This window comes from Rhincodon typus, chromosome 6 (assembly GCF_021869965.1).
Source record: "Rhincodon typus isolate 14 chromosome 6, sRhiTyp1.1, whole genome shotgun sequence".
NCBI lineage: Eukaryota > Metazoa > Chordata > Chondrichthyes > Orectolobiformes > Rhincodontidae > Rhincodon > Rhincodon typus.
The window spans coordinates 68,507,332-68,525,420 of NC_063337.1; the positions used below are offsets into that span (position 1 = coordinate 68,507,332).

General features: G+C 40.7%; 1 protein-coding gene across 2 annotated transcripts in view; it reads right to left on the minus strand.

Moving 5' to 3' along the window:
- Positions 1–18,089, minus strand: part of gpc5a (glypican 5a) — an 859,383-nt gene that overhangs the window by 207,216 nt on the left and 634,078 nt on the right. The gene's annotated exons all lie outside the window — the stretch shown is intronic.

Genomic DNA, 18,089 nt, shown 5'->3' on the forward strand with positions numbered 1-18,089 from the left:
GGCAGTTTATTTAATGGAGATTCACAAACCTACATTATCCAGACAAACTATTCTCTTCTCAGTGGATAAGAGATGAGGTGACTGCAATCTCAATGATGGTTGTATCTTCTGGAAATGGGTTAAGGCAGCACTCACCTTCTCCAAAATCCTGTTCCAGTCCCTTGAACACTGTAGGACTGTTCAAAAACAGATGAATTCTCACTGAAAGATCCAGACAATGTTTGGCTTTATCACTGTTCACCAAAATGTTAACAAAAAGAAAAATTGCCCCCACAGTTCTTTAAACGTCAGTAAAATAGGAATTTAATGGAGATTCCACTTCTAATCCTTTGCTTAACATGTGAAAACAAACAAAAATGTTTTCCCTCCAAATCAGTTCCCCTCCCAGAGAGTTTAATTATTTAGCTGAGCCTTGCAGAAAAGAAGAACCAGTTTCCTTTGTATGATCTATGTCATTGAACTGCTAAGTTCAATGGCTCTGTTCAGTGTGGATAGTGAAGAGATGAATTGTGCCAGTCTAAATGAAAGTCTAATATTTTGAGTTTCAAGGCTATCATGCCTGGCTTGTGGTCATTAGAACAACTTTCACATTGTCATTCATTCTTTTTATGGCTATTATAACAGACCTCTTTAACCTTGACATTGCTCTGAGGCCTGGAATTCAACCATGAGTACTGTGACCTCTGTTTGAAATATGCTAGCACTACCAAAGTTGACTCAACAATGCCGTAGTTCTTATCCAATGTATTATGCCACTATGTAATGGAATATACCTTTATAGAAACACAAAATATATAAGAAATCATTAAGTGAAACCCCAGGTATTTAAGGTATGTTAAGGCAACAGTTAGTTTCATGAGAGGAAATTATACAAATCAGAAAAAAGCAATGAAGCTGCATATGCTAAAAACAGCAACTGTGTGACTTTTTTGTTCCAAATGCTGTATGCAATGAATTGTAATATGTAGCAGATCTAGAGCTTTATAGTACTGAATAGTAGACTGTTTTGATCATTCTGTGATAATGATTTGATAATCGTTATGCTATATGGAAGGACATAAACGGTATTTCACTCCTTGAAATTAATCATCTTCACTCACCGTAGCAGCAGAAAAATAAGTTAAGGTAAATTCAAATGTACGAATAAACACTGAAACAGGTTGTAGTAAGAATACACTGGAACAAAAAGCAGCATGGACAGTAATTTCAAGGCTGTTTTCCAATTGGTCTATACATTATGTTGTCTCAAATTGACTGTACAATTTCAGTATGTAGTTTCATTTTAACACTCTCCTGTTCATACAGAATTGATTACCAAATGCTTCAGTTATCTGAGATGGTAGAGAAACTTTTATTAATTGAATAATGCTACTAACAAGTTTATCGACAATTACAAAATGGCTTTTGTACTAGAAACCAAACAAAAAATTGTGAACAGAATGGGATTATGCTAAAGTGTACTAAGTGAACAGCAAAGACACTTAAAAGTGATAATTTTGTGAACAGTGTGGATTTGCATTTAAGGGAGTAAATTTTCAGAATAGCATGTGACCGTATTAAAGTTGTTAATTATGTGAACGGCATGAGATTGTATTTCAAAATGGCAATTTTGTGAATAGCATCATCCAGATTTGTAGTATAATATTATTACCTGGAAACTTGAATTTGAAAGTGAAGGGAAAATAGATTTTAGTTTTCAGTTCTGTTTAAAGAAATGGTCACTTTCACAAAGGACAGTAAGTCATTTTAGCAGTGAATTGGAGACAGCTTTTCCAAGAAAACATGTGACTTACGTTAAATGGGTCGATCAGCTACCTGGGGAGTTAATCGCTTAATGTTTACAGTGCTGAGTTTATGATTCAAAAGTAGATGGTCAGGGGCCACTGATAGGTTAGGATCTGAAGAATAATCATTCTTGTAGGAAAGCAATATCTTGGCTTAGGTTAATTTGTTTCAAGAAGTCCCCAGGCTATGAAAGTTGGTTAAAAAAAAATCTGCAGGCTGTTAGAACTGGAAAGTAGTATCCAATCATCAGAGCTGAAAAGAAGTCTTAAGCAGCTTCACCAGTCCAAGGAGAAGGGCTGAAAAAGTTAATTTATACAAGAAATTTGACATGGTCACAAAACACAAAGAGAAATCCAAAAGGAAACTGTATTTTCTTCCATTTTTCTGTGTTTAATTTCTGTTTCTTTTAAAAATGGACACCCTTGATAGACGAATAAATTGCTCATACTTAGACAAGTTTCTGAATCCCCTGCATTGTATAGACATTCCAGCTAAAGTTGACACAAAGGGCTTGGAGGTTGGGTGTTTGCTTCCCAGCTAGTTCTGGACAAGAAATATCTTAAAACCTATGATATTAAAATGGTTACTATGACTTATACCGTTAGTTATTGACTTCACAAATGGAAACTTTGATGTGAGAGGCAAAACTACACTGTTAGTTTAACAACCTTCCAATTAGCCCACTGAGGTGGGCCCCCAACAGGTGTTCCTTGATATCTTCAGTGATTTTGTGTGCAGATGGAGTGGCAAAACAATCCCCTACATTTTGAATGCATTGTTATCTTTGATTTCAAGTTACAGTGCTTTGCTGTAGGGGTTTTCTAAAATTGCTTGAGGAACACCCTCAATAAAGGGTGGAAGTGAAAAGCTAAAGGAGCAAGTCAAATGATACATTTCTGTATTGGTCTTAAAAAGGGGAAGGTAATTCTAACTTAAATTTACCCTCATTCCCCCTTGGTCTTTGGCAAATTCAAGAATTGAAATAGGAGTGATACGTCACTGGGATTCACCAGGATCATCTCTCTGAAGACTTTTACGTACAGACAAAATTTCCTGAAGATAGATGAAAATATAGCTAAATGCAGTCCAATTAGAAATGAGTGACAAAAGGTTAATCCATTTTAACACAGGTTGATATAATAATCTGTGAGCATTTCTAGGCCATTTTATCCATTTAGGCAGCAAATGATGAGTTTTCATTTTTCACCATTTTCAATTATTTTTCTTTGTCTAATATTTATACATAGGATTAGAATTATGAATTTGAGACACTAGAAAACTGCAAGGTAATTTATGGAGTCATAGCAGCTGTATAGAATGGAAAGAGACCCTTGATCCAACTTGTCCAAGCCGACCAGATATCCTAAATTAATCTAGTCCCATTTGGCCTATATTCCTCTAAATCCTTCCTATTCATATAGCCATCGAGATTCCTTTAAAATGTTGTGTTTGTACCAACCTCCAGCACTTCCTCTGGCAGCTCATTCCATACACACACCACCTCTGCTTGAAAATGTTGCCCCTTAGGACCCTTTTAAATCTTTCCCCTGTATGAAATCCCTATGTATCTAAACCCACGCCCTCTAGTTTCGAACACTCTTACCACATTGGCTGTTCACCCTATCCATGCCCCTCATGATTTTTTTTAAAAACTTCTATAAGGTCACCCCTTAGCCTCCAATGCTCCAGGGAAAATAGCCATGGCATATTCAACCTCTTCCTTCAGTTCAAATCATCCAACCCTGGCAACATCCTTATAAATCTTTCCTGAACTCTTTCAAGTTTTGCAACATTCTTCCTGTAGCAGGGAGACCAGGACTGAATACAGTATTCTAACAGTGGCCTAAGAAGATGCCCTGTACAGCCACAACATGACCTCCCACTCCTATACTCAATGCACTGACTAATAAAGACAAGCATACCAAACGCCTTCTTCACTATCCTGTCTGCCTGGGACTTCACTTGCATGGAACTATGAACTTGCACTCTAAGGTCTTTATGTTCAGCAACACTCCCCAGGACCTTACCATTAAGTGTATAAGTCCTGCCCTGATTTGCCTTTCCAAAATGTAGTATCTTACATTTATCTGAATTAAACTCCATCTGCCACTCCTTGGCCCATTGGCCCATCTGATCAAGATCCTGTTGTACTCTGAAGTAACCTTCTTCACTGTCCACTACACCACCAATTTTGGTGTCATCTGCAAACTTACTAACCATATGTCCTATGCTCACTTCCAAATCAATTATATAAATGATGAAAAGTAGTGGACCCTGCACCAATCCTTGTAGTACATTGCTGCTCACGGACTTCCAGTCTGAAAGCAACCGTCCACCACCACCCTGTTTCCTGCCTTCAAGCTAGTTCTGTATCCAAATGGCCAGTTTTCCCTGAATTCCATGTGATCTAACCTTGCTAACCAGTCTACCATGCAGAACCTTGTCAAAGGCCTTACTCAAGTCCATACAGATAATGTCAACCACTCTGTCTTCTTCAATCTTCTTCGTTACTTCTTCAAAAAAAAACTCAATCAAGTTAGTGAGATGCAATTTCCTACGAACAGAGCCATGTTGACTATCCCTAATCAGTCCTTGCCTTTCCAAATACATTTAAACCTTGTACCTCAGGATCCCCTCCAATGACTGTTTAGATCAGTAAAGTCAAGATTGTGAGAGAATAAGACTGAGAATGGGAGAGGATACAGGTAACCATGTTGAGTGAGCTGAATTTTAGACAGCGTGAAGGATGGAAAGCCAGTTGTACACTACTGTTCTGTAGAGAGATTATACTGATGAGAATCTGAGTGGAAGATACGCTGAGACAGAATAGAAGCGGAAGCTGTTGTAATGTGACAGTAGACAGGGTTTGTGAAGGCAGATGGAATCTCAGTCCAGGATCAATCAGGACCTCAGGTTTCTGAACAAATCAGATTCAGCTCTTGAGTGGATGGAGGGGAGGTTTGCTCAAAATGCAGACAGGATGCCAAGCTTATCTTCTCTGGGATGAACTATGACTTCTGCATACAGCCGGCAGACTCAAAATGTTGATTGTATATACACTTCTGTACTGGTCAGATATTACTTTGTCTGCACTAGAACCACAGAAACAGGCCATTCAGCCCATCATATCTGCATTGGCTGAATAAACTAGTTGCTCATTCTAATACCACTTCTCAGCATCTGGTCCATGTTCTTATAGGTTACAGTGCTTCAGCTACAGATCTAGGTTCCTTTTAAATGAGAAATTCTACTTCAACCACTAAATTGGGCAGCAAATCCCCATCCATCCAATGAGTGAAAACATTTTTTCCTCACATTCCTTCTAATCCCTCTACCAATCTGTGTGTCCTGATAATTGGACTCTATACTAGGGAAACCAGTTTTACTTGTTCACGCTATCCAAGTCCATCATCACTTTGTACACCTCAAATAAATCAGCCTACGGCCTCTGGTTTAAGGAAAACGATACAAAGGTATTAAATCTTTCCTCAGGTAGTTCAAACCCTGTCAACATTCTTATAAATCTCTCTGTACTGTCTCTGGAATAATTGTGTCCTTCCTGTAATGTGTTGATCAGAACAGTAGGCAAAACGCTACCTGTGACCTAAACAATGCCTTATATTGCTCCAGAATTACATTCCTGCATTTGCACCCAATATCTCATTGAAGAGAGAAAATATCCATATGCCTTCTTCCTTACCTTATCTACTGTCCTGCCATCTTCAGGAACCTTTGACACGCACTCAACATCTCTCACTTCTCCACCCCTTTCAAGATCTTCCAGTTTATTCCTTTGGTTTGTTTGCCCTCCCCAAAAGCAGAACCTTGCAATTCTCTGGACTGAATTCCATTTGCCACCTTTCTGACCATTCAACCAAACTATTGATATCATCCTGCCATCAATACCATCCTCTTCAACCACACAGGCAGCTTTTATGTTGTCTGCACATTTTCCAATCATGTCTCCCATATTTTAGTCAAGATTATTAAAATACATCATAAATGGCAATAGCTGAATACTTATCATTGTGGAGCACAACAAGAAGCCGTTTTTCATTCATTAAAAACATTAGTCAACTATTACCCTTTTATTTCCTGTCATTGACTAAATTTTTGATTGAAATCACCATATTGCCCTGTATCCCATAGTCTTTGTTTTATTTTGACCTGTCTACCATGTGGTACTTTGAAAAAAAAAATTGTAAAATATATGCAGACAACACCTACTGCACAACCCTCATCATTCATCCTTGCTACTTCTTCAAATAATTAAGACTCAATAAGCAAAACCATGCCATTAGCCCTGATTAATCAATGTTTTTCCAATAACAGTTAATCCTCTCTCTCAACATTGATTCAAGCATTTTTCCTGCCACCAAGATGAGAATATCCAGCCTATAATTATTTGGTCTAATCCTTGCACCTTTTTTTGAATAATTCACAGACCTCCAGTCCTGGTGAGGATTGAAAAATGACCCTCAGAACTTTCTGGATTCATTTAACAACCCACAATACAATTCATCTACCCTTAGAATTCATACTGCACTTGTTAAAGGGAAGATGCATTGCAGCTGCTTGAGCTACTGAGATAATTGGAAATTGTGCAATAATCAAAATCTGACCATGGGAGCACATGGTTAATGAGACTTTTGGAGGTCTTGATTAAACAGATGGAAAAGGGAGCTGTTCTGTATCCCGATGTGGCTGGAAGGAATTTAGAGATGTGCTCACAAGGTATTGGCAAGAAAAACTGTAGGACATGAATGCCACATTTATAGCCCCAGAAATATTGATGAAGTGCTGAATAAAGGGTATCATCTCACCATTATGGTGATTAATGTCAATAAATACATCTTTAAATACCACATCCTCCCAGTTGTACCATAAACCATGCACGCTCGTTACCATACACCCCATTACTCACCTACCAACGATTCATATCAAGCATAATGCATTTTGAACCTTTATAAGTTTCTACGACACACACACTTTTGCAATCCTCAAACACACAGCTTACAATTTGCACACATTTCAGTATTCAATCCTGATAGTCACACCACCTAAATACATTGCACCATAAATGCTTCACTGACTCATACAGCAGTAGCCAACTGAAAAAGGAGAAAGTTCTGATCACCAGAGAGTAGAGAATATTGGTATTATGGAAAAGGGCATTGTTGAGGTTATGGTGATTATTGGGACTGATGCCATTGAAGATGCCAAAGAGTTGCTCCCTCATGATTGTGACACAGTGCAGCATGTAGCTTACCCCAAAAAATCTTGAGACCCAGTCAGCCGGGTGCAATAGGTCTCCATTGCAGTGGTTCAGGCAGTGTACTCTTTGTGTTCGAACATCAATGATCTATTCTCATGGATCTCCTGCGGCAGCATGACTCTCAAAGAGTACCCACTGTTCACATACATGTGGGTTGCACACTAGACACACAAAATATGTTGTTAGCACAGAACTCTTGTCATTCCAGCAGCCACTCTTCGGTTGAAAAGAGGATTATGCATTATGACTGCACAGTGATTGTTGCCAGAATACCAGGCACATGTATAGCCTGTAGTCACACAACGGCTTCCAACCGATGGTGGAATACCTTTCAGTTTGGGTCTGTATCAGAATTGTGCATGAAAAGCAATGTGTATGCAATCTAAAACCATGCTCTATCGACTCGTCTGCAATCACTGCAAAACCTCATGCTTCCTCTACCTGCTGGTTTCTGGGAAATGGAAATTGAGATGAAATATGCATTGGATAGAACGCCTTGGTATTTTCTCTTAAAAAGCAGCACAGTGTTATGGATATTAGCTGAGTGATAAATATTGGTAGAAACACTGGGCAGAACTCTACTACTCTTCCTTCAAGTACTATCATGGGACAGTATGTTATCTTTGACTGCAAAATACTGGTTACAACTCCAGCAGCAAGTTGGACTATCAAAGCAAGAGTTCAGAAATATCATTTATTCAGCACAACATCTCACTTAAAGAAACAATTCCTCAGTATTCGGTTCAACACACACATGCACGTATATATGTGCAGGCTTGCACACATATACACATGGTCACCCAGCAATGCTAGCTGGAAGAGCTGTCATACTACATATCTGTACATTATCCACTTTAAGATCTCTAAGGGCTACAGATATTTTGTTTGGAAATATAAAATGAGAAATGGAGGTTGCAGAGAATGTTTTCTCACTCTTTTGTTGAAACTGGATTAGATATATTTGTGCTATTATGAGGTGTCTTGGGAAAATATTAACAGCCCAGCAACAGGGTTTAGACTGGGTTAAGTACAGTGTTATACAGACATGTGGAGCTGTTGGGATACAGAGTTCCAAAAAGCCGGTATGCAAGCCGGATTGTTCTCTTTTCCTCTCTATTTAATTGGAAAGGAAATTACACTTTAGCTAATAAAAAGAACAAAAAATTCTAAACCAAGCCGAGACCTAGGTCCAACTGACCAATTACTGAAGTAAGGATCATCGTTGCCAAAAACAACACATACCACCAAGAATCGAAAAAAAGCGAAAAATATTACCTTGCTCCACCACTTTCGAAATGCCTTTTTTGTCTATATTTTCCACCCATGATAGTCATATAAAGATTGTTTGTCCCATCTGTCTGTTATATGTTTGGGTTATCATAGAATCCCTATAGTGTGGAGGCAGGCCCTTCAGCCCAACAAATCCACACCGACACTTGAAGCATCCCACCCAGACCCATCCCCGTATAACCTACCTAATCTTCACATCCCTGAACACCACGGGCAATTTAGAACAGCCAATCCACCTAGCCTGCACATCTTTGGATTGTGGGAGGAAACCCACACAGACATGGGGAGAATGTGTAAACTCTACACACAGTCGCCCGAGGGTGGAATCAAACCCGGGTCCCTGGTGCTGTGAGACTGCAGTGCTAACCACTGAGCCACCGTATATTGGAGAGAGTTTATGTTTGCATTAGAAATTAGTAATCCATTTTTTGACATGTCCTAGGATATATTTGTTATAATAAACGCATTTTTGTTTTCCTGTTCTTCGATGAAACCTGTTGAGTTTATTTTATCTTAGATAGTCGTCACAGTTAGGCATTAACCATCCTGGATATTGAATTGATCATGTTTAAATTTTGTGACAAGTGGTGAAATAGTGAGGTTTGATTTCCACACCGTCCTCCTACGATAGTTGTTGCAAAACTTGAGGTGGAAAATAAATCATTAAATGCTTAAAATCAATTTGAGGATTATAATGCAAGATTAACTTGACCTATTATGCCTGAGGCATTGCAAAAATTTTATGCTTTCTGCTCATTTGATGTTGTGCAACTTGCAGTCAGCTGCTCATGTTGAAGATGACAGGCGCAGCAAAATATGACAGAATAATTCAAGTGTATGTTGGCCTGCCTTACTTAAAACTAGCCTGCACATCAAACAGCAGATAAACAAATCCTGCGGCAAGTGCTGGAAATTATTTTATAAATCAACCAAGAAAAGTCGCATGAATGGTGCAAACCAACGTGCTCCAACACTGGAGGCTATCATCCAGGAGGTCTCATCTTCATACTGCACAGCTGCAGCAAGCATGTCCTAACATTGGGATGGACCTTCAATAAAGACCAATACGTGTTTACTTCCTTACTTGCTGCTGCTGCATACTGATTTCTTTTTTGGATTTTATGAATAAGCTTAGCCATATCCTTTAGAACTATGGATTTAAATAACATTCGGCTTTTCTATTTTTTTGCCAAAGCGGGCAACTTCACAGTTTCCTAGATTATTTTTTAGCTACCTAGTTTTTGGCCACTCACTTCATCTAACTCACTTTGTGTCGAACTTTGTATTTTCCTTGCAACTTACACTACAACCTACCTTTGTGTTGTCAGCAAATTAGGCTACAATACCCTTGGTCCCTTCTTCGAAACTATTAATATAGATTGTAAATAGTTTAGATCCAGCACCGATCTGTGTCACAGCATCAGTGAAAGACTGCTATCTTGAAAAATTTCAATTCTGTTCCCTGTTTGTTAGCAGGTCCTCTATCCATGTTAATGTGTCACCTCAAACACCACGGGCTGTTATCTTGTAAAATAACCTATGTGACACTTTATTAAATGCCTTTAGGAGAGTCATAGAATATTTTATGACTGATTTGGAATGTTTGTTTTGTGGTGGCTTTTACTTCAGCAATGTGGCCAAGAGGACACCACGATGATTCACAATAGAGATTTAAAGCCGGCCAGAGCTGTTAAAGCAGGAATTGTGGTTGGTTTCATAGCTACTGCATCCTTATGAGGAGACTGCAGTCATCTTGATTGGGGAAAGGATCTACTGATTGCTTCCTTGTGCTCCTTTCCTCCTCCTCAGCTATTCTTGGTACAGCCGTTGGTCAGGGTTGTGTCCTCATAATGATGAGCTTTAGTAGATGGTTAAGAATCAGGATTATGAACTTTTTGGAATACTAGAAGGCTTGTCCAGAGAGGTCCTGTGGAGCTAGGTGTTGAAGCAATGGCCTGTTTGATGGCATTCGTGTGACAGCACAGATCTCATTATATTCATATTACCCACATGTTCAAAAGGTTGTGCTCTGGCATCATGAGTCAGATGGTCAGTACATTGCCATCATTGGTCAATGGCCACTTTCCTGTCTCTTATGATGACTTAAATGGTAGTGGAATGATGCTTAATTGATGAATAAAATCAAGAGCATTGCCAGGATAGCAGGTGTTGTGTTGATTGATAGAGTGGAAGTCTTCATTGTTATCCTATGCCTCTGGGTTTAAAATAGGCTACCTACAAAGCCAAGTGTGTACCCTATGGTGTGATTTCAAGCACTAGAATGGTCTGTGATTTGTGTTCTTGGCTGTTTCACACAATGTGCAATAGAAAGCAATTTGTTATTCTAATGTTGCCTGTAATTTATACGGAGGCATGTTTAATTTTTGGATGTCTTTTGAGTGTATCCTCTAATTGGATGAACACTTACTGTTCAATCAATCCTTCCAACAGAACCTTCCATTGGCTGGAAAATTTACATTTCCAGATTTGGGCAATAATTCTCCAAAGATGATAGCCTGTGGGGTATTTTAGCAGATGGATTAGATCAAATCACTTTAGTCTATTAGTCCCATTCCTTTGACAGCTGGAATCATAGAATGGAATCCCTACAGTGTGGAAGCAGGCCATTCAGCCCTTTTAGTCCACACCAACCCTCCAAAAGAGCATCCCACCAAAACCCGACCCCTACCCTATCCCTGTAACCCTGCATTTCCCATGGCTAATCCACCTAATCTACACATCCCTGGACACTATGGGCAATTTAGCATGGCCAAAACACCTAACCTGTACATCTTTGGACTGTGGGAGGAAACTGGAGAACCTAGAAGAAGCCGACACAGACACAGGGAGGGTGTGCAAACTCCGTACAGACAGTTGCCCTAGGGTGGACTTGAGCTCGGGTCCCTAGTGCTATGAAGCAGCAGTGCTAACCACAGAATCACCATGCCATCAGAAGGGAGGCTGCTTATACCATGGTAAGGAAGAATTGAGAATATTTAGTACCAAATGACACCCTGTGATGCGGGGAACACCTTATTCTGGAGTAGCCATATGGATGGTCCCTCTGCCTTCTCTCTTTTTAGAAAGAGGCAATGAAGTCTCCTTTGGTTTCATGTAATATTTTAACTTTTGTCCTTGAAATTATAGACATTGATGTTTTAGAACAAAAACAGAAGTTGCTGGAAAAACTCAGCAAGTCTAGTAGCATCTGTGAAGACAAAATCTGAGTTAACATTTTGGGTCCGGAGACCCTTCCTCTGAGGAAGATTTTTCTGAGCTTTACCAGCAACTTCTGTTTTTGTTCCTGATTTACAACATCCGTTGTTCTTTTGGTTGATGTTTTGGAGATATTCCCAGGCTCCAGCTGGATGCATTCTATCCCAAAGGGGTTCACAGCAGCATATGCAGCACTGCATCTGTCCCACTCTGAGGTTGCAGATATGTCTGCAAGATTCTAGTCAGCACTGCTTTACTGGAATAAATATGTCACACTCATCATTTCTGGCTTGGGGTCAAGTGGGAGATTTGTCCCCCCTAAAGTTGCCCTCATGTTCAGAGTCCTTGCCCCGTTCTTCTCCTCTTCCCTCTGAGGGCAGTTTGTCATCCTCTGTGCCATCTCTGCTCATGCTTTGGGTCAAGTTGGGGATGGAAAATAACTGCACCCATGCCTGAGAGCAGAACACTGAAGTCAGACCTAAAGCCTCCCTCACTAACCACAATACACCTTTTGAAATTTACCAACTTCAAATGACAAAACAAACAGCTAAATGCTTCTGTTAAGTCAGTGACAGCATTAAAAATCACAATAGCAATTGGCTCATCCCTTCAAATGGGGCTGATGGTAGATCCTTTATGCTGATGAGTGCTTGTTCAAAAATGTGATATAAAGGGAGGTCATTATGAGGGAGCATTCAGGTGGACAATACATTCTTAATATCATCACCATATCATAGAATGTGACCCAAGGGCATAACAGTCTCAGACTCCATCTTAACTAGGACCACTTGAAACATAACATGCTGACAGAAGTATGCTTCTGTTTGTAAGCAGTCAGGTTAAAATTAGTCCAGACACTGAAGTGTCATGATCTTAATGTATGTATATATTAGGAATGGCAATAAACATCTGTCAAACTTTTCAATAATATGCTACCAACATCTGGTTCTTACGTTATAGGAGCTAAGATAAGCATTACCACATCAGGTATAAATACCCAGCTGGAAGCAAAGCCCACACCAAATGAGATACTACTTTGAACATGTAATGATATCCATAACATAAAGATGAATCAAGTACTATGAAGGCAATCTTGTGATCTGAGAACATATAAATGTTGTGGAAATTAACTTTGTTTTAAAATATAACCTTAATTATGCAGATGATGTTTATGTGATTATTGCATCTAATTCCATTCAGCTTCAGTAACAGAACTGTGACTCATCACTGTGACAGACGGCAACATGGAGCCTGTCTTCCTTAGTCCCACAGGGCACATAATGCACTATTGTTTGGCACTTTCCTTGCCAAACATTTAGCAGTTCAGTGACGTCTCAGTAGTTAGGGATTACAAAGCAGATAAAAGTTCAGAAAAAGATACATATTTCAAAAAAGCTGTCTTGAATATACAACACAATCATTTGGAATGGGTATCCCCATCTGTTTCCTGTTTGCACCACACATTTCATTGTTTAGCTCTTCATTATATCTTGTGTATTTAAACCTCGTGAACCTTAGAGGTATATCACATTTATGAATACTTTCTTTCTGCACCTTTTCAAACTAAAATAACAAGTGTAAATTCTGCATGCCAGGCTTTTCCCATTGTACTAGGAACAAAATATTGTCAATTATCAAATGCCTTTCATCTTATTTTTCAGAGCAACTGATGGAAATTGTTCTGGAAAGAAAATCCCAAAATTATGCAGGGGTTCTGGCTGCATTGCAACTAATGAGTTTGGAGTTTTCCCTGCAATATAGGAAGAAGTGCATCGATCTTGTACAACTTTTTAAGGCCAGTGATACAGGTTGAATCTTCTGCCTTTTGTGTTGGGCTTTTCAATGGGTTTTTTGCTGCGCATATTACCAAACTTGCCTAACTAACTACTGTGTCATTACGGCATCTATCTCGTCTGTTTCCATCCCCAACTTACCAGGCACCATTTCCAGAACAATGGATCATTTAATGGATATCTACTGAAAGACCAGCTTCCCTTTGTACCCATGCAATCTATGAAAGGCCATTGTGCAATCAAGCAAGTGTTGGTAATCTAGTGTTCCCCCTCACTTTTGATGTAATGGCACAGCAGCAACAAAGTCATGCTGCTCACGCTACATAGCTAGTTTGGCTGACACTCCCTCACACAAACAACCTATTCTTTCACCTCTTTGACATGTACAAGGATCTTCCACCAGCTTAATGTTCTACTCTTCTCCTCAGATGACTACTCCTGTTCTTTCAGCTCCTCAGCATTCAGCACATCATCTTGTTGCCTGCTTCAGTTGTGCAGAGGACAGCATGCAGAATACTTTTACAGACAATACTGGAGCAGTCCCATCTCCTCTCAACTGCTCCAAGCTGAAGAACTGCATTTTCACCAGTCCTGTCATCTGTTACTTGGCGCAGAATGTGCACCATCTTGGTGAAAGTGCCATGTGTTGTGTGAGCAACACAACGCATTTAAAAAAAGTGCCTGCTGTGCTGCGACACTCTTCCCATCTCAGACCCACATCAATTATTTGATTATAGTCACTGGAATCCATCATCATACATGCACTACATCTGATGAAGGGATGTTTCCCTCCTCCATCAGCACCAGAGGGAGTTTCACAAATTGTTGGATGCTTTTGGCCAGCATTTTCATCCTTTCAATTCATTGCCACTACCTTATGCATTACTGAGTTAGCAATGTTAGAATTGCAAGGTGTATGAATGGTGAAATTTGCATCAGTAAAAACTCTGGAATAGGAAGATAGCTTGATATTGACCATGTAACCACTGTTGATTGTGTAAAATTCCATTTGGCTCACTAATGCCTTTTAGAAAATAAAATCTGCCATAGGCTCACAGTAATGTGGCTGCTATGAACTTTTCTTTTAAATGGCATGATGCAAATTGCCTTTGATCAGCATATGAAGCCTAAGCACATTCACTCTGCATGCATTGCAAATGGAGGAATAAATGATTGCAAAATGTAGCTGTGGTTTGCAAACCCATTCCTCATATATGTTCCCTTCAGATGTTGTATCGTCCACGAGGCATGGATCTTGCTCTTTCGCCCAAAATAATGTAAAACAGCTGCCACCCTGGGCATTGTCCCAGCCGTTTTCCATTTGAACTTCACACGTAGAGAACAGCAAGTAATGGCAGGGAATGCAGCTCACAGTGGATACTGTTAGCATGAGGCTCTGCCTGATTACAAGCTATTCTCAAAGAACCTCTAACATTGCCTTTACTTGACAGTACCCCAACAGCCCATTTCCATTCAAACTCCACGTGGAGACTCACCACAATAAAATTCATCCCCAACTGTCCTCTGAGCCCTGGCACTGCATCTTAATGAAGCCCTGTCTGGTTCTGTGGAGGTCATGGTAATGCTCACTGTCAGCAATCAATCCTCCCACAGACCACCATGCCTGAGAGGGTGTGAAGGCAGGCACTGTCACAACGTTTAAGAAGCATTTGGACAATAGGCTATGGACCAAGTGCGGGTGCATGGGGTTAGTGTAGTTTTGTGTTTGTTGGTCAGCATAGACATGGTGGCCTGAAAGGTCTGCTTCTGTGCTGTATGACTCCATGGCGCATTCAGTGGACAATCCACTGCATACCCCTCACTAATGTACTAACAATCTCCATCAATTAAGACTCACAAGTAACATTCCTACACTTCACTGCAACCTCACATGTTTAACATTCTAAGCCTCACAGCCACATTTCAAAGCTTGAACAAATTGGGAGCCATTCACCATGACAACCAATTCATCTAAGCAGTTTGCACAGCACTCCTCTTTCAGAGAGAAGGAAGCATACAACTGGAGACTGCAGAAATGAAAAGGAAGGTGAGATAAATGCCTGCATATTCTAATTTCCACAAGGAAGATAATGGTCACCATTAACAGAAATTGACTTGGTGTGGCTAAGGACATGGTGTGTCTGAATACAAAGATGGTGACAGTGGCTACACATTAAAAACACCTCCTCCTGTCGTAATTCTCCCACAAAAGCCTAATCTCTTTTGACATGCAAATTGTAGATTGTATTTGCACCAACTTCTTAGTTTCTCCTAAACACAACCAAACCCTCATCCTGGTTCCATTTCAGATACTCAGGAACTGGAAGCTGTCAGGTAATGGGGGAAGAATAAAAAGAAAATGAAATGAATGGACATTGTCAACTGACTCTGAATTGCAGTCAACTGTTGAGAATAATAACAGTATGCATGATTTTGGGATGAGCATAGAGGTGGGATCTGCACCTCATGAGATATTGGGTTCAAGTTCACAGGATCTAGGGCTGAGGGACAGGTTAGTACAGTTGCCAGCCAGCACCTGAGTGCTGCCAGAAGAAACATGTCGCAGTCAAATGTTTCTGGTCGTCAATTTGAAGTGATATAGCACAGCCTATTTTCAACATGTCACAGGGTTTTGTGCAGAACTTTTGGACCATTCCTCTCAAGGGGAAATCATAGAATCCCTACAGTGTGGAAGCAGGCCATTCAACCCATTGAGTCTGCACCGACCCTACAAAGAGCATCCCACCCAGACCCTCCCCCTACCCTATTCCCTGTAATTCTGCATTTCCTGTAGTTAACCCACATAGCAATCCACTTAACCTGCTCAGCTTTGAACTTTGGGAAAGTTGTGGCCAACTCAGTGATAAGATTTGTTGACCCAGCCATAATGCAATGTTTGTATGCTGATATTTCAACTTGCTTTGTAGCACCTCCTGCCTGGAGGCTAAAGTGGAACCTCAGACTGAAGCCACATAATCTGTTTGTTGTTAACAATTGATTAGTTGTGTTAAATTGTATGAATGGGTGATGTTTCCTAAGGATTCACTGACGCTCCTCTGTCACTTTAAAGGAAGCTGAGCTAATTGTAATAAAGGTTTTAATTTTTTGTAACAGTGTATCAGTGGTGCCTCTGTTCAGACAGGATGCTTAGTTCCACTTATTGGCAATCTTCTGGGGTTCAATCAAAGGAGATACTTATAGGACCAGCATCAAAAGAGATGAAAATAGGAACAGACAAACTGTGGCTGTTGAATTAGAAGGTGTATGTTTGTAATGTGTATCCCAGAAATAAAAGCCAATAAAGGTGTGTAACGACTGGTTTCAGTTCTGTCTCTTACTACCTGGTGTTCTGGAACCCAGTACCTGTTGCCACGTACAGCATAGTGCTATGTAAGCTCATGGCTACATTTACCAGTTGTCAAAGCTATTTGAGAGTGCCACATGACTCTAAACAATCTACCCTCCAACCGGTTTTTTAGGATTCCTGAGTCGTCACTGTTACTAACAATAGCTTAAATTCAAGACTTATTAATTGAAGTCAAACTTCACCAGCTACAATCGTTGTTAACTTGAACCTGTATCTCCAGAACTTGTCATCATGGATTACTTGTCCAGTTATATTACCACATCACTATCTCGTCTACATAGGCCTTTTAAGATGATTTCTGAGCTTGGCGTTCAAACAGTGCGCCTTTGAAAATTAGAGATAGTATATGAGGGGGGACATACATTTTGTCAGTTGTTTAAATGAAACTTTTTGAAGTTACCTAGCCAAGACATCCAAAACAAATGCTGTTAAGTGAAACAAACAAATACCAGCCAGCAGAGATACTAGTGACAACAAGGTGCAGGGCTGGATGAACACAGCAGGCCAAGCAGCATCATAGGAGCAGAGAGGCTAACGTTTCGGGCCTAGACCCTTCATCAGAAAAGGGGGAGAGGAAGGGGGTTTTGAAATAAATAGGGAGAGAGTGGGAGGCGGATAGAAGAGGGATAGAGGAGAGGATAGGTGGAGAGGAAACAAACAGGTCGAAGAGGCGGGGATGGAGCCAGGAAAGGTGAGTGTAGGTAGGGAGTTAGGAAGGGGATAGGTCAGTCCAGGGAGGACGGACAGGTCAAGGGGGCGGGATGAGGTTGGTCGGTAGGAGATGGAGGTGCGGCTTGAGGTGGGAGGAGGGGATAGGTGGGAGGAAGAACCGGTTAGGGAGGCAGGGACGAGCTGGACTGGTTTTGGGATGCAGTGGGGGGAGGGGAGATTTTGAAACTTGTGAAATCCACATTGATACCATTGGGCTGCAGGGTTCCCAAGCGGAATATGAGTTGCTGTTCCTGCAACCTTCGGGTGGCATCGTTGTGGCACTGCAGGAGGCCCAGGATGGACATGTCATCTGAGGAATGGGAGGGGGAGTTGAAATGGTTCGCGACTGGGAGGTGCAGTTGTTTGTTGCGAACCGAGCGTAGGTGTTCTGCAAAGCGGTCCCCGAGTCTCCGCTTGGTTTCCCCGATGTAGAGGAAGCCACACCGGGTACAGCGGATGCAGTATACCACATTGGCAGATGTGCAGGTGAACATCTGCTTGATGTGGAAAGTCTTCTTGGGGCCTGGGATGGGGGTGAGGGAGGAAGTATGGGGGCAGGTGTAGCACTTCCTGCGGTTGCAGGGAAAAGTGCCGGGTGTGGTGGAGCTGGAGGGGAGTGTGGAGCGGACAAGGGAGTCACGGAGAGAGTTGT